Consider the following 17,239-nt stretch of genomic DNA (forward strand, 5'->3'; position numbering starts at 1 on the left):
TTATAATGAGGAATTATAGTATATAAACAAAAACTGGTAGTGGTTACAATAAATTGATTTTCCTCTTGTTTATATCACTGAGGATTGTGCCTGTAAAATTTTTTATTGACTACAGCATTGTGGATGTTTCATTAAAAACATTCATCATTGTAAGCTGGTGTCTTTTATTATGTCATAAAACTGCAATGCTAGATAATGCCTGATTTTTCACCCTGCTATGAGTATAAGGCTTAAATCCTACTTTCCTTTCAAAAAAGTAGATAGGTAGCTTTCTTACTGGCATGATTAGTGCTAAATGTTACCAACTTCAGCCATATTCCTCAGGGAAAGATGAAACTAAATTCAGGTTTTGAGGTGGAATTCTTCATTTTAGTCATAGTCTCTACCATCAGATAGGTAGTGTAAGACAGTAAGTCTGTTAACTGACTTAAAGAAAAAGAGCTGCCTGATTTAAATTTTATTGTTCAACAATGTTGTGTAATTAGATGGGAAAGCAGCAAAGTCCTTTTATTAGAGATGTCTTTGTAGACAGTAGCCATGAAAGCTGCAGTGGTTGATGCTAATTACCATATTTTGTTTAAACTTCCATCTAAATGAAAAGATCATTCAATTCCGAAGCTGCAGCCATACAAAAACCACAAGTGCAGTTGAATTGCTGCTGCCAAGCAGATGGGGCTTTGATCAGAATAAGTTATTTGCAGCTTTATTGTCTGGCTGCCAGGGTGGGGCTTGTATTGAACCACCTCACCCAGAAGAAGGGGAAGGGGAGAAATGAGTATGATCTGAGCTAAGTTCATGGGAGAATGAATTTTCCCATTCTTAGATTATTTTTGCAGATGAAAATCCTTGAAAAGAACACCAGTAATGTACTCGATATTGGGCTGCTCTAACGTGCAAGATGGTTTTGGTAGGAAGAGGTTGGTGTGTTAGTAGAGGAATAGAGGAATAGAGAGTGTTGGGCACAGCTGATTGCATATTTTTCCAAGGTCAAGTCACTCTAGAGCATATGACCCCAAACTTGCACTACTGTACTTTTTCACTGATGTATTTCATATTGTGTGGGACAGACAAAGACTTAACAGCTTCGCACATCTGAGATGCTTCCTGCAAAGACAGTGTGAGAAACTGGTCTATTTACAAAGCCATTGGGAGAGTAGGAGTGGGATAAGCGAAAAGGAATGCAGGAGAAGGGACAGCAGTGTGCTAAAAGTTTAGTGATTTGGGGTTTTTTTTCCAGTTATGTATTATTCTTGGGATGTATCAGGGGATTTTTGATTATGGCGATTTACTGATGCAAAAACTGATTTTTCACAAAGAGTGCAGAAGGAAGGAGGTAAAAAATCAACGAAGTACAAATGAATTATACTAAAGTATAAAAGTAGAAAGACCACTGTAGAACAGGACTATCCTGAGCAATACATAGGAAACTTATTTTCTATTTTTAAATTATGTTGATTGTTCTCAATCTTTTCTTCCAGTGAACATAAAAGCCTAAAAGTAATAATTTATGATTGCTTCTGTGATCTTGTTGGTCAAAAGGGCTGGCTATGAACATGGTCTTATTTTGACCTGTACCATAACTATCTAAATTCAGACATTGAAGTTTCTCAAGCGCAGAAAGCCTTTCTCATGCAAAGAGAGAAAGGAGGGGAGTGGGGGGTAGGGGAAAAGCCCAAACCAAACCCAATAACTCTGAATTTCTTCAGTGTTGCACTACAAATACTTTAGCAGTATAGTGTCATTTCTGGGCAATTACAGTTGGGAATATTCTGAGGCCACTTTAGAAGTTCAAGCTTTTTATTGTTTTTCTGAGGTGATAGTCCTGTTTGTGTCCATGTTAGTACATGCTGGTGCTCAGAGTGTTTGGGATTTGGCCACGGATATGAAGCTTGATAAGGGTTTACCCCCAAATAACACTACATGGTCTGAAATTGCTCTAGATTTTGAAATCTGTGTGATTAGCACAGTTGAAGTGGATTAGGATAAAGCTGTAGACTTGTGGAGACTGACTTCCATTTTCACTTAGTTGATAGAAACTCAAATCAAACCCCTTAAAACCTCCAAACCCAATAATTTTGATGTATTTTGCCTTTTTTTTTCTTAAAGTCCTTTCTTTTTATTTTACAGTTTCACTTCTTGTCACCTCTGAAACCATCTCCATGGTTCTTTACATATAAGAGGATTTCAAAAGAAAATGTTATAACAATCTGTCTTTGTGTCAGACTATCTTAAAAAAAAGCACGAGAAAGTTTAAAGTCAAAGGCTAGTTCTTAGCACTTAGAAATTTTAATCATATTATATAAGTCAAGCTTTGTTTTAGAAGCACAGCAACACAGGTGTCATTGTTCTAAGTAAATTAAGTGTTCCTCAAATCAAGCAGATATTGAGTGCAAATTCCTAAGTTTGTTTCAGAATTTTTAACCCTTCCCACTTTGTCTCCCGAATGAGACCATAATAAAGAATATGTTTCAGTAGTTTATGCAGTGGAGTGTTATCATGAACATTAGCAATTTGCTGTTCTAAGAGTGGTGAACATAGAGTTAAAGGAATTTAAAAGGATGTCCCACTGCCCTAAGTGATATGGTAATGAAGGAGACACCCAAATCTCCAGCGCTTCTGTAGAGTTGACATGCTAAAATTACACAGTATTTTGTATTAATCTGATTTTCTGAAAGATCTTAGAGGAATTTGAAAGCTTCCAGGGCATAATATTTGAAAAGTCGGTTAAACTATAGGATAGATTTTCCCCTCCCTCCTTCCCTTCCCCCCCCCCCCGTGATGGTGAATAAGCAAAATCTTTTTGTCATATTTTTGGCAGCAATACCACTTAAAGAAAAAACAAAAGACAACGAAGTGGGGTGGGGGGTGCGGAGAAGACAGAAATCTTTCAAAACCTGCCTTCTGTAAGTTTTGGGTTGTCTCTAGTTACAGAAGGCATCAGTGGTGGTGGTGGAGAGAGAAGGCATTGGTGCCAGGCAGAAACTTCGGGGGTTTTGGTTGTTTTGGTTTTTTTCCTGGTAATGGGGGAGTTTTGATTTCTCTCAGCTGTAGAATTTGGTCTAATGAGAAGGTGTGGGTGAAAGCCTCATGTTTTGATCACATACAGCTTGAATTCACTGTTTTGCCAGCATAACTGAAAAGTCCTGCTGTCTTGCTCCTGAGAAACGTGTGGTGCAGTGCCTGGATAAATAGAGCCAGGTGTCTAGTGAACACTCGTCTCAGGTTGGGCAGTAGGACACATTGGAATTGCTCCCAGAGATGAGCCTGTTGCTTCTCCCTCTGTCACTGCCTCGTACCACTGAACTAACTGGTGCACACTGGGGTGTGTGCAGTCAGTCATGGCTGTTGGCTCTTGAGGATTTCACCACAACATTTCTTTGATCCGTAGAACAGTTTTATCAGCAGAATGTTCAGATCAGTCCTCAAACTGAATTTTCAGGTTATTTATTACCGTATAAATGAAACACTTTTTGCTATTGAAATAGTCCTTGACACGCAGCTAGATGCAGTTCTGAACTTTTCAAAACTGAGATTGAAATTTTTTTAATGTTGAACTTGTGGTAAAGAATAATACACCTCCATATACTCTATTATTTAAAGACCTGTGCAGATGGCAAGTCCTTCCACTGATCCGGAGCAGGAAGCCAAGGGCTGACACTGCAATTTGTTATCTTGACAGTACAATGGGTGTTGCAGTCTAATTTGCAGTTTTAAGAATTAATGGTGAAGTGATAAGAGGTGATAAAGATCACAACCTGCGTGAAGTAACAAGGACCAGGAGAGAGCTGTGTCATTTACTTTGATGTAAATAAGGTATTTATTCTGCGTTGCTCTGGTAGTTCACATGAGGTGAAGCAAATGCAGAAAATCTGGAAAAGCATGTTTATGAACAGGAGTATTTACCATACCTGTGCATTTATCTGCTAGAGACCAATATATCTTTCTTGCCTGGTTTATATCTTTATATTTTGATATTTTTACAAGAATAAAATCAAAATTATTAGCTAGAGAGCACTATACTTATGTAGCTTGTTTTATTTTTGCTTTCTTTTTTGAAATTCAGGGTATTTCATGCATCATTATAATAATGACCTCTCAATTCACAGTTTTTAATGATTAATTAAAGAATACAAGGTGACAGCTTTGCGGCTGCTGTAGTGATAGTTTGAACATAAGAAATGCAGTCTTTTTTTTAACCAGAAGAAACCAAATTCCTGGTCATGTGTAAGTAATCTAAAACTGGCAGCATTTCGGACAAGAACTTCCCAAATTGTTAAGGGTGGATTACAGCCATCTGGCATGTTTTCCTCAGTTATGCAGTGTCATGTAACACAGTAGCTGGATGATTTTACCATATTTTGGGGGGCTATGTAAGTACTTGAAAGCTTTCATGCAGTGACTTCAGTCTTTTTAGCCTCTCAGGAAATAGTTCTATTTTTGAGTACTCGAGTTCAAGCAGTCCCTGTGAAAAGCATTAAGGATTACTAAATCAAAAGGCTCTCTGGGTTATGGATTTTGTGTTCCTTAATTTCTGCAAAGCTGGTGGTGCATTTTTGGATGTTTTCTGATTTCTTTGGGGAAATGAGTGTTCCATGGGTTGAGGGTGAAATTACAGTGTACACAGCTTTTGTACACAGCTTCTACCTTTAGGTTGCCAATTGAGGCTTAGAGGATTCCCATAGAGCTCAAAGACATAGGTACCCCCAGCAGGTGATCAATAAAGTAACAATAATTTTAACTCTAATTGCTCTCTAGAGGAGTATGCCCATATCCATATAGGAGGCACTCTACGCTCTGCCTTCCATGGGCAAGTGCTCAGTGAAAGGACAGGAAAACTGACTGTCCTAGTTTTGAACACACTCAAGTATTGTGGGCTCTGGACTCTCAACCACACCTCTGCTGTTAGGCTTCCTCAGCCTTTCAGAGCTTTTGATGATCTCATTTTATAAACCTACTTGTTAACACCTCTGAATCACAACAATCTGGTGTGGAAAGGTTGCTCCAAACAAGATTGTAATCTCCGTGATGTGCTTTAATGTAGATTTTGTCTATTCAATGGCTGTCGGTGTCCCCATGTGAAGTGAGTTGTGATTAACTTCTATTTTCTGCACAGCAGAATTTTCACTACATAATGAAACAATACTTGGGCAAACAAATGTTCCTCATATCCACGGCAAATCTGCCACTCATTTCAAAGCGAGTCTACTTACAAAACAGCCTAGGAGTAACTAAGGAAATAGTTTTAAAAATACCTGTCCTGACACTTTGTAGTAGTTTCGTAACCTTTCACCAAAACATAAAAATTTGACACAAAAAGCTTGAATTGCGTATCAGTAGAACATTTAAACTAGATGCATTTTCGCACATCTATCACAGAACCATACATGTTAATCTAATTTTCTAAAAATAAGAAATAAAACTTAAAATAACAGATTCTAATCTAAGGTTTTCCTCCATCTTACTAACCCTAATTTATTTTGGATTAGGTTCACTAGAACACTGAATAGTTTTACTAAATTGATCCTTTTTGCTCTGCTGTAAGAAAATCTACCTAGTGAGGTGCTCAAAGAGTTGTAGGTAACTCATACATTGAGAATTACTTTCTTCTAAGAGAGAATCTAATTGTGCATTTAACCAATTTCAGGACAACTTCCTTATTTAGAGAGAACTTTACTTTTGCAGGAGAGGCCTGGAGGGACAGACTGCGAAGGAAACGTGGAGAGCTTCCTCCGGGTCCGGGTTGTTTTGTTAAGGAGTATTTTTCCCTTACAAGACTTCACAGGACTACTCTCCTCTGTTGGCTCAAGGTCAGCAGTGACTTTCCTGGCTTGCTTGAAGCACAGCAGTAATGAGAACACGCTTCTGGAAATGTCTTTGTTGTCTGTTGCCCTTGGAACTAGTCTGTAAAAAGGGGTTTGTCCTTAAAAGTGTTGAGGAGCAACACTCAGCCTTAGCTAAATTGCTTTTCCTTAGATTCATAGATTGTGGGGTGGGAGACTGCACATGTTCCTTAGACTTCCTGCAGGTTTCTGTCTCTGTCTCGTCCCTTGCTGACCTTGGGGAGGTTCCTGGTTGGAGCCAGCACTGCAGTGGTGCTGGCACAGGGAGCGGGGAGACAGGGAGATCCCAGCCTGAGATGCACGAGTGTGCATCTGCTGCTCCTCAGTATTTCCCAACTGCAATTCCACTGGAGTTTTACATCAATTAAGACTTTGGTACATTGTCTTGAAGATTAGTTAATCCTGTCATTGTTTTAGTGCTGATTTGCTAATGCAATTAATAGGTATTAATCCCCGTGTTTTTAAAGAAATGAACAATAATAGATTTCCATATCAGCTTGTTTGTTTCCAACATCTTTCCTGAGCTATTCCTTTATGGCAAGATAGTACTAAATGGAGTTATCTGCAGTTTTATGTGGTTTAAAAAGTCCACCATTTAATTAGAAATGGCTTAAGGGGCCCTAAAAATACATTTGAATTGTAAGCAGCTTCTTAACATATTTCAGGTACCTGTACCAAATATTGATTTCCTTCTTTTTTTCTAATTTCCATATTCTCAAAGCAACACTACATCAATTTATAAGTTCAGTTGTCAGCAGCATGAATTAATGTTATCAATCAATCTATCTGCTTCCATAATGTGATTTTCTAGAGCCTGCATTTTGCTATGTTGTAGTGAAAAGGAAGTTGATGCCTTATTTGGCTAAGGGATGGTTAAGATGTTTTTTATTTATGTTTTGGCTACTTTTCCATTTCTTGTGGCTCAAATTGGTTACAAAGGGTGGTACAATTAATGTTTTTTATTTTTTTTCCCATCAACTTTTCAAGCTACATGCCTCATGGTCTCAATGTTACACAATTAATCAGATGTTTAATTTAGTTAACTTTTAATAGATATGTTTAACATATTAATTTTAGAAATTCATAAAGATACCATCTTGCACCGAGGAATCAAAAATTTTTTGTAATTTTTATGGTAAAAATCTGTAGATTTGAATTGGGCTTTTCCTTACCTGGAATTTTTGAGGGTGTTGTTTTTGGTTCTTAGGATGTTTATGTGTTTGTGGGAGTTTTTTGTTTAGTTTGTGGGTTTGTTTGTTTTGTTTTCAGGTGAAACACCAACACTTTTTTGTTTAGCAAACAAACCTTTTTCTGCAGTGAAAATCTGTAAATATATATAGTTGAACTACATTTACAAATGCTGGTTGAATTGTATTTAATTTTTTCAACTATCTGGATCCACTTTCAGAAAAAAAAAAACAAACAAAAAAAGAGAATGTTCAAGAGTTCCTTATTCCGTTCACATTCGAGTGTAACTATCTAGCAGTTCAGAGAGAAACACATTCACACGTACCCATGTCTCAATAGCAAGGTTTCAAATGTTTCAAAAGCAAACAAGCAATTATTTAAATAATAAAACCAACACCTGCTTCTTAAAAGCCAAAAGCAAAGAAAATACAACGCCCCCTGCAAAAACCCAAAGCCAGACACACACTCTTGGGAAGACATGAGTCACTGCCTCGGGAGTTTGCTGACGTGAGAGACAGTTCCAAGCTCTCCAGCTGAACAATACACAGTCGTGCTCACAGAGGTCACTTTAAATAAATGTGCTTTGGCGAGTGCCTCTTTACTGAACGTGCTTTTTGTTGTTTTTAGTTTTTCTGTAGCATCCTCCTCCTTTCATCTTTTAGATTTTTGAATACATTTTTAAGAGTGTGATGTATTACAAAAAAAAAGAGGAAAAAAGCTTTAGGCATCCTCTGTGTGTGTGACCTTTTTTTTTTTTAAACCTAAGGAAATTGTAAAGGATCTTGTCAAAGTTGAGTTCTTTGTGTTGATCTAAAGAGCTTCAGTTAAAAGCTTTTTCAAGTGTGTGGCAACTGCAGCAGCAATTTATATGGATGGGAGATCAGCTATATAATAAATAACTAGGTGCATATATATAACTTCTGAAAGCCTGCTATCTTGTCTATTAAATAACTTTTTTTTTTAATTAAAAAAAGCCTCTAATTAACCATGTGGTAATGCTGAGGTATGATTAAGGGAAGTTTCATTTGAACTAGAGTTCATTTATTTTCCAATGTGAACACAGTTTGACAACATACAATTTAACTCCATCTCTGAGTCGAGCTTTCTGCATGGCAGTAATATTATTACAGCTTAATGATAGAGCTGCTGACTTACAATTCACCTACCATGCAATTACAGAGCTTCCTGAGCGGCCTGTTCTCCTCCCTGCTCCACTGGCAGACTCCTGTGGGTGATGCCCCAGATAGTGCTGACGCTCCACAGTCATGGTTCCCTTCAGCATCCCACGGAAAAACGTTTTAGGGAAGAGAGGTTTGTGTTCCTAAATGATTTCTGGAGGGAAGGATTGAGTACTCTACCTCTATAGTGTCAGGTTTTAACAGGGAATGCTGGAGTTCTAAAACTAACAGTGAAATTTCCCTCCACACCCTCCACCATCACCTCCTGTGACTGTCCTCAAGCTTTGCTTTGCTTTCTTCCCTCATAGAAGAAAAGTAGCATTTTCTAGAGAAGTGGAAACAGTTGAAATGCATGCAGTTCAGCACTGTAAAATCTTAATACCATGCAACTACTATTTTAGATAGAAACCTGTTGATCTTTCAAAGGAAAAGAGCTCTTGGTCTATCCAGTTTCATGTACTGGCTGCTCTTCCTGGTGTCACCAAGTGAGGTATGTGACAGCACTCCTTCCCAACAAGTGGTTCTGCTGTTAAAATCTTTGGATCATGGCATCAAGGAAGAAATTAATTAGAACTCAATAGCTTGTAAGCAGGAATACTGTGTTGCAGGCTATGTGTTGATCCAAGTAACTGGAGGGAGGAAGAAAATTAGAGTTTACAAAGTCCTTATTTAACTTCCAGTACAGAAAAATGTTAATTTTTCCACTCACTCTCTACAGTTTCCATTAAATGTCCTCTCCTCTCTATGAATTCAAGGAAACTCAAGCTGTTAACTTGCTTGTAGGATGTTTTAATAGCAAATCAGTGTTTGTCTCAAGCTAAATGAGGATTAAAATTTGGGAAGCAGACTCACTTTAGAAACAAAACAGACAGTAGCGTTAACTCCTAAGAAAAGTGGGTTGATATAATGAAAATTCTGCCTGGTCTTAGCTACATCCATATGAACAGGACCATTTGATTGATGACTTAACATGTAACTCCAAAGGTGAAAAAACAAAGCAGATCTCTGACTGCACACGCACTTAATTTTCATTGTTGAGGTTTGGAGCTCTGCTGTGATAGAGATACAAAAGAAATCCTGGTTCTCAAGGTTTAGGGGCCTTTACATCAAAATTGCACATAACAAAGGTGACTCTATATTAGTCCCGAATAGTTTTTCCTTCTTTCCCTAAATAAGTTAGCGTAGTTTTATTTCATTTCTTTTTCACATCTTTAAAGTTTCCTTGTGTCTTCTCTGTGCTGATATGGTAGTGACACATTTCTAAATTTGCTCATCTTGATCTCATTCAAAATTTACATGCTTCCTGAATAACAGCTCTCCTCACTTTCTCCTCATCCTTATTCTTCCATGACCTGCTGTCCTTGTGTCATGGCTTAACCCCAGCTGGGGAATGAGCCCCATGCAGCCTCTTGCTCACTCCACCCCCAGTCAGAAGGAGGTAAATCAGAAGAGTAAAAGTGACAAAATTTGTGGGCTGAGATAAATACAGTTTAACAAGTAAAGCAAAAGCCACACATGCAAGCAAAGCACAACAAGGAATTCATTCACCACTTCCCATGGGCAGGCAAATGTTCAGCCATCCCCAGGACAGCAGGGCTCCTTGGGACAACACCACCATCACTGTGAATGTTCCCCCCTTCCTTCTTCCCCCCCAGCTTTTTTTGGGGTCACTGTCCTGGCTGTGTCCCCTCCCAATCCTTGTGCACCCCCAGCCCACTCGCTGGTGGGAGCACAAGTCCTGACTCTGTGTAATTACTACTCAGCAGTAACAAAAAATCTCTGCATTCTCAACACTGTTTCCAGCACAAATCCAAATTATAGCCCCATATCAGCTACTATGAAGAAAATTAACTCTATCCCAGCCAAAACCAGCACAACTTGTTGGAGCAGCTGTTACTGCAATACCACCTTTCCCCCCATCTGGCAGACAGATGGGCTAATCCACAAAGAGCCACTATTTGTTCTTGGATCAATTTTCAGAGTCTAAAGTGAACAACTGACAACCTTCCCAAAGATGCTGAACATGTCCATGCCTGGGCAACGTTCCACAAAACAAGAAAAGTCTTTCAAGACTTTTAAATATTCCTCTCTTTCTCTCAGAATAGGAAGAAAGACAGACCACAGTAATTTTTTTTTAAATTAGGAGGTTGTTTTGTGCACCCACTTATGCAAGTGCCTCTCCATTTTTTTATTTCATTATATTTTTTTAAGAGAGAGAATATTACAAAAGAAAAAAGTACTTACTCTTTTCTCATAGACAGCAACAACTGCAGTAGTTGAAGTATTTTACAATTTCAGCAAGAATTGTGCCATATCAGAAGACTGATATGCTTGTTTGTATTGACCTATGATCTCCTTGATTTTTCAGTTTTCCTGCTGGCATTTCTGCTCTTAATTTAAATATCTGGGCTTTGTTGCCTGTTGAGTCACTATATCCTTGTTGTATAAATATGATGTAAAACATTTTTTTTTTATTTTAGAGAAGTACAATTTGGGCTAGAAGTACCCTTAGTCTTTCAGAGTTTAGTTAGCAGTAGGATATATGCTGTAGTATATCTGACATTGCATAAACTGCATATAAATCACCATAAGAAAAAGCTCTATTGGAGGGCTGCTTTTTACTTTATGAACCCTATTTTAAAATCAATTGTAACAGAATGAAATATAAGTGAATAATGGTATATTTTGAGTGAGTTAAATAATGAGATTGTTTTCTTTGTCACATCAGACCTTGAGTTTCTCTTCCAAAAGAGAGCCAGTGGGATTCGTTCCCCTTGACAAACAATAAGCCAGACCAGTATCTGGGCTGCAGTCCATGTTGTTTTCCTCCACAGAGATGGTATCTCTCTTGTGAGCCCTGTGCATCATCCCAGGTAGGGCAGGCAATGCTCAACAGAGGATATTAACAGAGAGCCTGCAGATACTGTAAGTTGCTGGAAAGTGGCCCTGTAGGGCCACACTTTCACTTCACAGCATAGGATGTCACAAGGGCTGTAAGAGGTTTTGAGGGAGGAGTGGAATTGCTCTCCTGGCCCACGCGCTTTGTGTGCTTTTCACCTTTGTTCACCATCTGTCCTTGCTGGAGCTGACGTCTGCCATCTGAGCGCTGCCTCCCTCATGCTTAATTTTCTGAATAGATGCTTATGGCACCCTCAAAAAAAAAAAAAAAGCCCTCAGCAAACCAAAGACAATCGGGTGTCTTTGTGAGGCACACACTTCCCTGTCCCCATGGTGCTTTTGAGCGCACACCCTTCCGAACAGCCTTTTGTGTGCTCAGACCCCAGATGGCTGCCTGCAGTCACAGCCTTTAGCAGAAGAATCATATTCAAATTGTCTAATGGATAATAAACTGTACTGACTTTGCTTTTGATGTGAATGGATGTTTTCAAGTTGAAGAAACAAAAGATCTCCTGGGGAAAATTGCTGGAGATATGTATCGTTGTAAATCTTGAAGGGGGGTGTGGGGTAAAGCTGAATAAATTAAAACTACTTATTGGGTTTGCTGAGGAAATAAGCACTGCAGAAGGTGAAGTATCATAGAATTAGTAGAATATTTCTTAAATCCTGTTTTCTAGATTATTGCAGCTAAGCAACTAATACAGACTTGGTTTTGTGTGTTCTGAATTCACATGGGCCATATTTGATACCCAGAATTCTTAGCAATTTAATTTTACTGAAACAAAATGCTTTCCAGAAGACTTTGCAGTTGCTAGAATATTCCCAGAAATTTCCAATGGCAATAACTGAAAACCTTTGAGGCTCTCTTCCCTCTCCTCTGCCCTTCAAACCAGGGAACAGAAAATTGTGATTCATCCTGAGAGTTTCAGACGGAGTTTCCTGAATTTTCAGATGTTGGTAGTCAGTCTGAACAAAAAAAGAGTCCACATTGATATTAGTCAGACTTAAATGTTATCTTTGAGTAAGTATTCCAGGGTTGGAAAACAAAGTTGTGGGGTTTTTTGTTTGGTTATTTCTTTTGTTTGGTTGGGTTTTAACATGATGAAAAAATGTGTCAATGTAAAATTTTTTTAGCTCTCTGAAGCATGTTGTTAAGACATGTTTTTCTAACATCTAAACAGGCTTTTAACCTTTTTAGAAGTAGTAATTTTCACCAGGCTTTTTAACATAGAAGGTAAGATTATGAAGTAGTAAAACTCTTAGGTGTATCTAACATTCCCTTAATATTTTATACATATATATATATATATATATATATATAAAAGAAAACCTATAAAATAAAGGATAAAACAAAAGTGAATGTTTGGAATGGGCTGAGTAACAGCAGTAATGTATTTTTATTGAGAGGATGTGAATAAATCTGTCTTTGATACAGCTTCCAAAACATTTGGAAAATGCAGAATTTCTCTTCCAGAAGTAAAGCAGAATGTGGGATAAATTCTGGCTTTTCAAAGAGAACGATCTTTTTTGGACCAACCTCTTCATTTGCCTGATAGCTACATTTTGGAATCTTATGGAAGTTACCCACTAAGCATTTTAGGAAAGCAGTTTCGAAATAAAAGCAGTCTTTTTCAGTTAAAAAATTTCTGGGTGCTATGTATGAGAAATACATTATTATTTTTTACATTTCCAGAAATACATAGTGGGAAAGTCTGGGTGACAGACCCACTCATGTTAGCTCATGACAGGATTTGAAAGAACAGCAAATGTGCAATGTTTTTCCACACTCAAATTGCCTGTGGTCTGAAGTATGCACCTCTTGGCTTTCCATAAGTAATTATTTTGGGATGTGTTTGCATTAAAAGAAAAAGATAGGAGAATGCAGTCACCTCTTGCTAACTATAGAGTCAAACCTTTTCCCATGGGAGGCCACAAAGACCTGTTCTCTCACAGTCCCAATGAACAAGTACCAATATTAGCAGAAGCACCAATAACATCTAATCTGAATTTCCTTCACATGTGTTGCAGCTGAGCTGACCAAATGATCTGGGGGGTTGGGTCAGTCATGATTTAGTCTAAACCAAGCTGAGATGTTATCGATGCATCGAAGTGAGTTAGTGAGGATCCACTTGCACCCCAAACTCATTGTGTCACTGTCCTTTTGCAAAACAAACACATTATGGACAGCATCAGCAGTCTTGTGCACTGACATGGTTTGAGGTGTTCCTGTGACAGCCATCATCCCAGACTCTATATCCATCTCTTTCAACTGGAAAATTTGTGTTTAAAATTTACCTTCCTATAGTTGCAACATACTCCAGGCAGTGCAGGGTAGTAATACCACTTGAAAATTAAAGCCAGTGCTAAAGATGATTACAATCATTACTGGAGTTCAAAGTGGAGACCACAGACTCTCATGATGTCAACCAGCCACCAGTCAGGTTCTGATGGGGTTTGTGGCATTGCAATGACTTAAAGGCTCTAATGTAGTTTTGAAGCAAGTTCTGAGAAAACTCCTGTATGTCCTGGACTGCAGCAGCCAGCAGAGGTACAGACTCTCTGGGCTTCCCAAACAGGAACTGCCTCCTCAGAGATCAGTCTCAGACAGAGGTTTCTGTGTTGCAATTTAACCACTGGAATTTGTCCTTTATGTTGTGCAGAACCCTAAATAAGTAAGTAGAATGAGGTTTGGATTGTTTTTAGTACAGTAATAACTTTTGCCATTGTTTGTGAATTGATTATGTTGCATCTTCTGAGATGTCCCTTCCTTGTTTACTGCTGGCACAGGCCAAAGAGTCATTACAGTGTTTAAGAAAAAACTCTTCCCTAAAAACCTTGGACTGTCTTGTTTCTCTGTTGGTGGAAACTTATAGTTGTCTATGTCTCATTAAATTTTGCATGAAGGAATGACTACTTTAGATAGTCCTTGAGACCACGAGCTTTGGTGAAGATAACACTAAGGAAAAGGAAAGGGAACTTGAGCTGCTTTCCTCTTACCTGAGAGCATTGTGTTTGTGTAGTCTGACTTTTTTCCCCCTTATCTGATGTGTTTGGGGAAGAGGCTTGACTGTGTTATAGGACATGAAGTACATACTAAGCTTCGGAAATACATCTGAGGCTGTGAATAGCTCTGGTTTTGGATAGGTGGACTTTTGACATTTTAAAATAGGCTGCTTTTGCATTCTTAAGTATTTCTGAATGTCATCCTTATTTCTCAAATGGGGTATGCAGGATCTTTAACCTCTGTTTAGAATCTTTGAACTAATGAAACATTTATGCAAGTGCTGACTTCCTAATCTCTGTGGGGTTTTGTCATTGTGGTTTTAGGGGGATGAACTCCAAGAAGGTAAATTCTAACCTCTGCCCAATGGCGTAGGGAAGCACATCTCAGTCTCAGTAGCAATTTGTCAGTTCATTAGGAGATGCACGTACTCTAGGTTCCTGGTTAATGGTTTTGGGAGGCTCCGAGGAGTGGTAAAGTCCAAATTCATGGCTTCTGGTGTATGGCCGGGTAAGAATGAAAAGACCCCTGTAGAGAAGTTCTGTCCAGACAGTGTTTTGAATGGCCTGAGCAAGGCATGTGCTTCTGTGTTTCTCTGGATACTTTCATACAAATGTCCAGCATTCATGGAAGCAGAGATTTAGGACTGGAATACTCTTAAGGTTTAAACATCTTGAGTGGGAATTTTGTGGACTTTGAACAACTACAGCTAAGGTCACATCTTCTCCTGTGGATATTTAAAATATCCAAACTCTGTAAAATATACAAATATCTAAAACAAATATTTTCATCATAATTCTCAATGTTGGCTCCTCTGTAGGCATGATGACTTTAGTATTGCTGTACCTAAGAGGGCTGTTAGAAATAATACGGGTCCCTTAGGCACGATAAATGGAAAATATGATACAATGGAGCATAGTTCTTTACAATATACAAATCTCCGTTGTATATTTGTGCTGTTTTACAGACTTGAAGGTGGGCTTTGTCCATGCTGTCCATTCAGCTGATAATCTTTTCTTTGTGGCCTTGCTCAGCTCTCCCCTCTACCTTTACCTGGAGCTTGGACAAAAAGATTTAGTTGATCTAAATCAACTTTCTTTTCTCTCATCTTTTTTTCTCAACTGCACTTACTGTTTCATGGGCAGCAGTGAACAGCTTTTACTCTCAACTGTCTGCCCAGCAATTCCAAGGTGATTACAGAAGCAGAAGATTTCTCACCTGCCCCTCACCACCTAACCGTGGTGTTTCCCAGTCAAGTACAATGTGTATTATTCTTAGGATTTCCTTTTGGACTGTGATTTTTATTTTGTGAGGTAATTTCAAACCAGTGGAAGACTTTAGAGGATCTGAGTAATGCACAATGCTTATGATACAGCCTGGGTTCTGCCACCTGTGATGTGCAGTTCCAGAAACTACCAAATGGTTCATTTTGTTGGTTTTGTGTTACAGAGTTTATCCTGAAAGGTTCATAATGTTACACAAACATGCACCTCTTCCTCCCCTCCCCAGGTCTTGTGTGAGATCAGCTCAAAAGAACTGGCTGTATCTCTACCATGCTCAAAGTCTGTTTTAAAATTGTGTTAATATTTTAAAATGTGATTGTTTCCTATTCTTTTACGTTCTCATCTATATACAAATAACATGTTGTAGCCCTCATTAATCAAAATGACACTTTCTACACCCTCAAGTGTTTTCACATTTGCACATGAAGTGTGTTCCCAAAACTCTGTGCTCCCTGATTGATCTCTGCTTTGTGCACTTTTCAGACCTATGTGCCTAAAGCTGGCTGAAAAGATACAAAGGTTGACTTCTAATGTGATTTCTTTAATCTTCTTTTGTAGAATTAATATTACAAATCATGTAGAAAGTCTTTCCAAGTTTGCATTTTGCATCAAGCTTGGCACAGGCACGAAGGACCACATCCCATCTTACACTGGGAAACACACTGCTTGCTGCCAAAAGAAGTGTTAGGAGACACTGCTGTTTTGGGAAAGTGTGTAAGAGAAATAAGGCTGTTAAAAACCGAGGAAAAGAAAGCAAAACATCCTCCAAGGCACAGACTTGGCCCACTGACTCTGTTCAGACATTGCTCATTCTAGGGCTCCTCTCCCCAGGGAGTGCCATGAAACAGATATTAGCTGCTGCTCACATGCAAGAGGAGGATTTAAATTCAGTAACTTGTCTGCTAGTAAGAGCACAGACGACTACTCATGTCAAGACTTCCATGTATGTGTATATATAAACCAGACAAAGACTGCCTGAGGGAATGGGAAGCAGTAGAAAGCCTTTTCTAGGCTTAAAGAACTGTTGAGCATATAGAAAACTCCCATTCATCCTTTGTTTTCTACCTACTGTACCTCCCAAACGCTGTGGGAATGGCTGTGTATGCAGGGCCTGGAGAGGAACTGGAGTTTAGCGCTCTCTTCTAAAATATATTATAAGGGTTCAGGAGTGTCTGACCCCCGGAGGCACCTCCAGGTCTCCACAGAAGGGGTGCTGCCATTATCTGACACTTTGTGCCTACACAGCATGTGTGAAACACACAGCCGGTTTTACTGCAGCTCGTACTGAGGATTTCTTGACTGAAGACTCTCAAAGAATTTGCAGAATTTCCTCTCTATTTTTTTATGGTCTAAGCATGGGTATTTCTCTTGTCTGGCTCAGTTCTTTGCTAAAAGCCTGTCTGCAGACTTTAGTAAAAGAAATAAAAATAATGTAGAAATAGGTATCACCATGAAAGTGCAGGGGAGGAAAACTTTCCCCTCTCCATGCCCAGAAGCATAATGCATAGGTAGAACAGAATTTGAGGAAAAGTACTTACTATTTTAAGTTCTTCACCTTTGTAAGTTTTTATTGTCTTGTCCTGGAAGAGACAGTTATTTTATGTCACCTTTATGGACTGGTCTAAGGTCTTTAAGAGCGGATAATCTAGTGTTTGGGGTAGGAATTTCATAATGTGACGAGTAGCGGCATCTGACATTTCTTGCCTTGAGCATGGACCCAAGTGCTGTATGTGTGAGAGGGAAAACACAACATCTGTATGAACCTAGGCTGGTGTTCCCGGAGGGAGAGAGGGAGGTTGGTTTAGGGCCAGAGCTTATTAGGGTTAGAAAACACTGATTTTTAGGTTGTTA

The 17,239-nt window shown here is 38.7% G+C and overlaps 1 protein-coding gene across 5 annotated transcripts in view; it reads left to right on the top strand.

The window, feature by feature from the left end:
- SPSB4 (splA/ryanodine receptor domain and SOCS box containing 4) overlaps positions 1-17,239 on the top strand; it is a 159,460-nt gene that overhangs the window by 57,907 nt on the left and 84,314 nt on the right. For 3 of the 5 annotated variants that reach the window (XM_027686192.1, XM_027686193.1, XM_027686191.1), the window contains exon 2: positions 10,935-11,079. The exons of 1 other annotated variant lie outside the window; for it this stretch is intronic. The gene's annotated coding sequence lies outside the window, so the exon portion shown is untranslated. Of the gene's footprint in view, positions 1-5,788; positions 5,808-10,934; positions 11,080-17,239 lie in introns of those variants that run through there. One more of the 5 variants, XM_027686194.1, reaches the window with a different exon arrangement.

Source organism: Neopelma chrysocephalum, unplaced genomic scaffold, assembly GCF_003984885.1.
Source record: "Neopelma chrysocephalum unplaced genomic scaffold, ASM398488v2 Primary Assembly neopelma1_70, whole genome shotgun sequence".
Taxonomy (NCBI): Eukaryota; Metazoa; Chordata; class Aves; order Passeriformes; family Pipridae; genus Neopelma; species Neopelma chrysocephalum.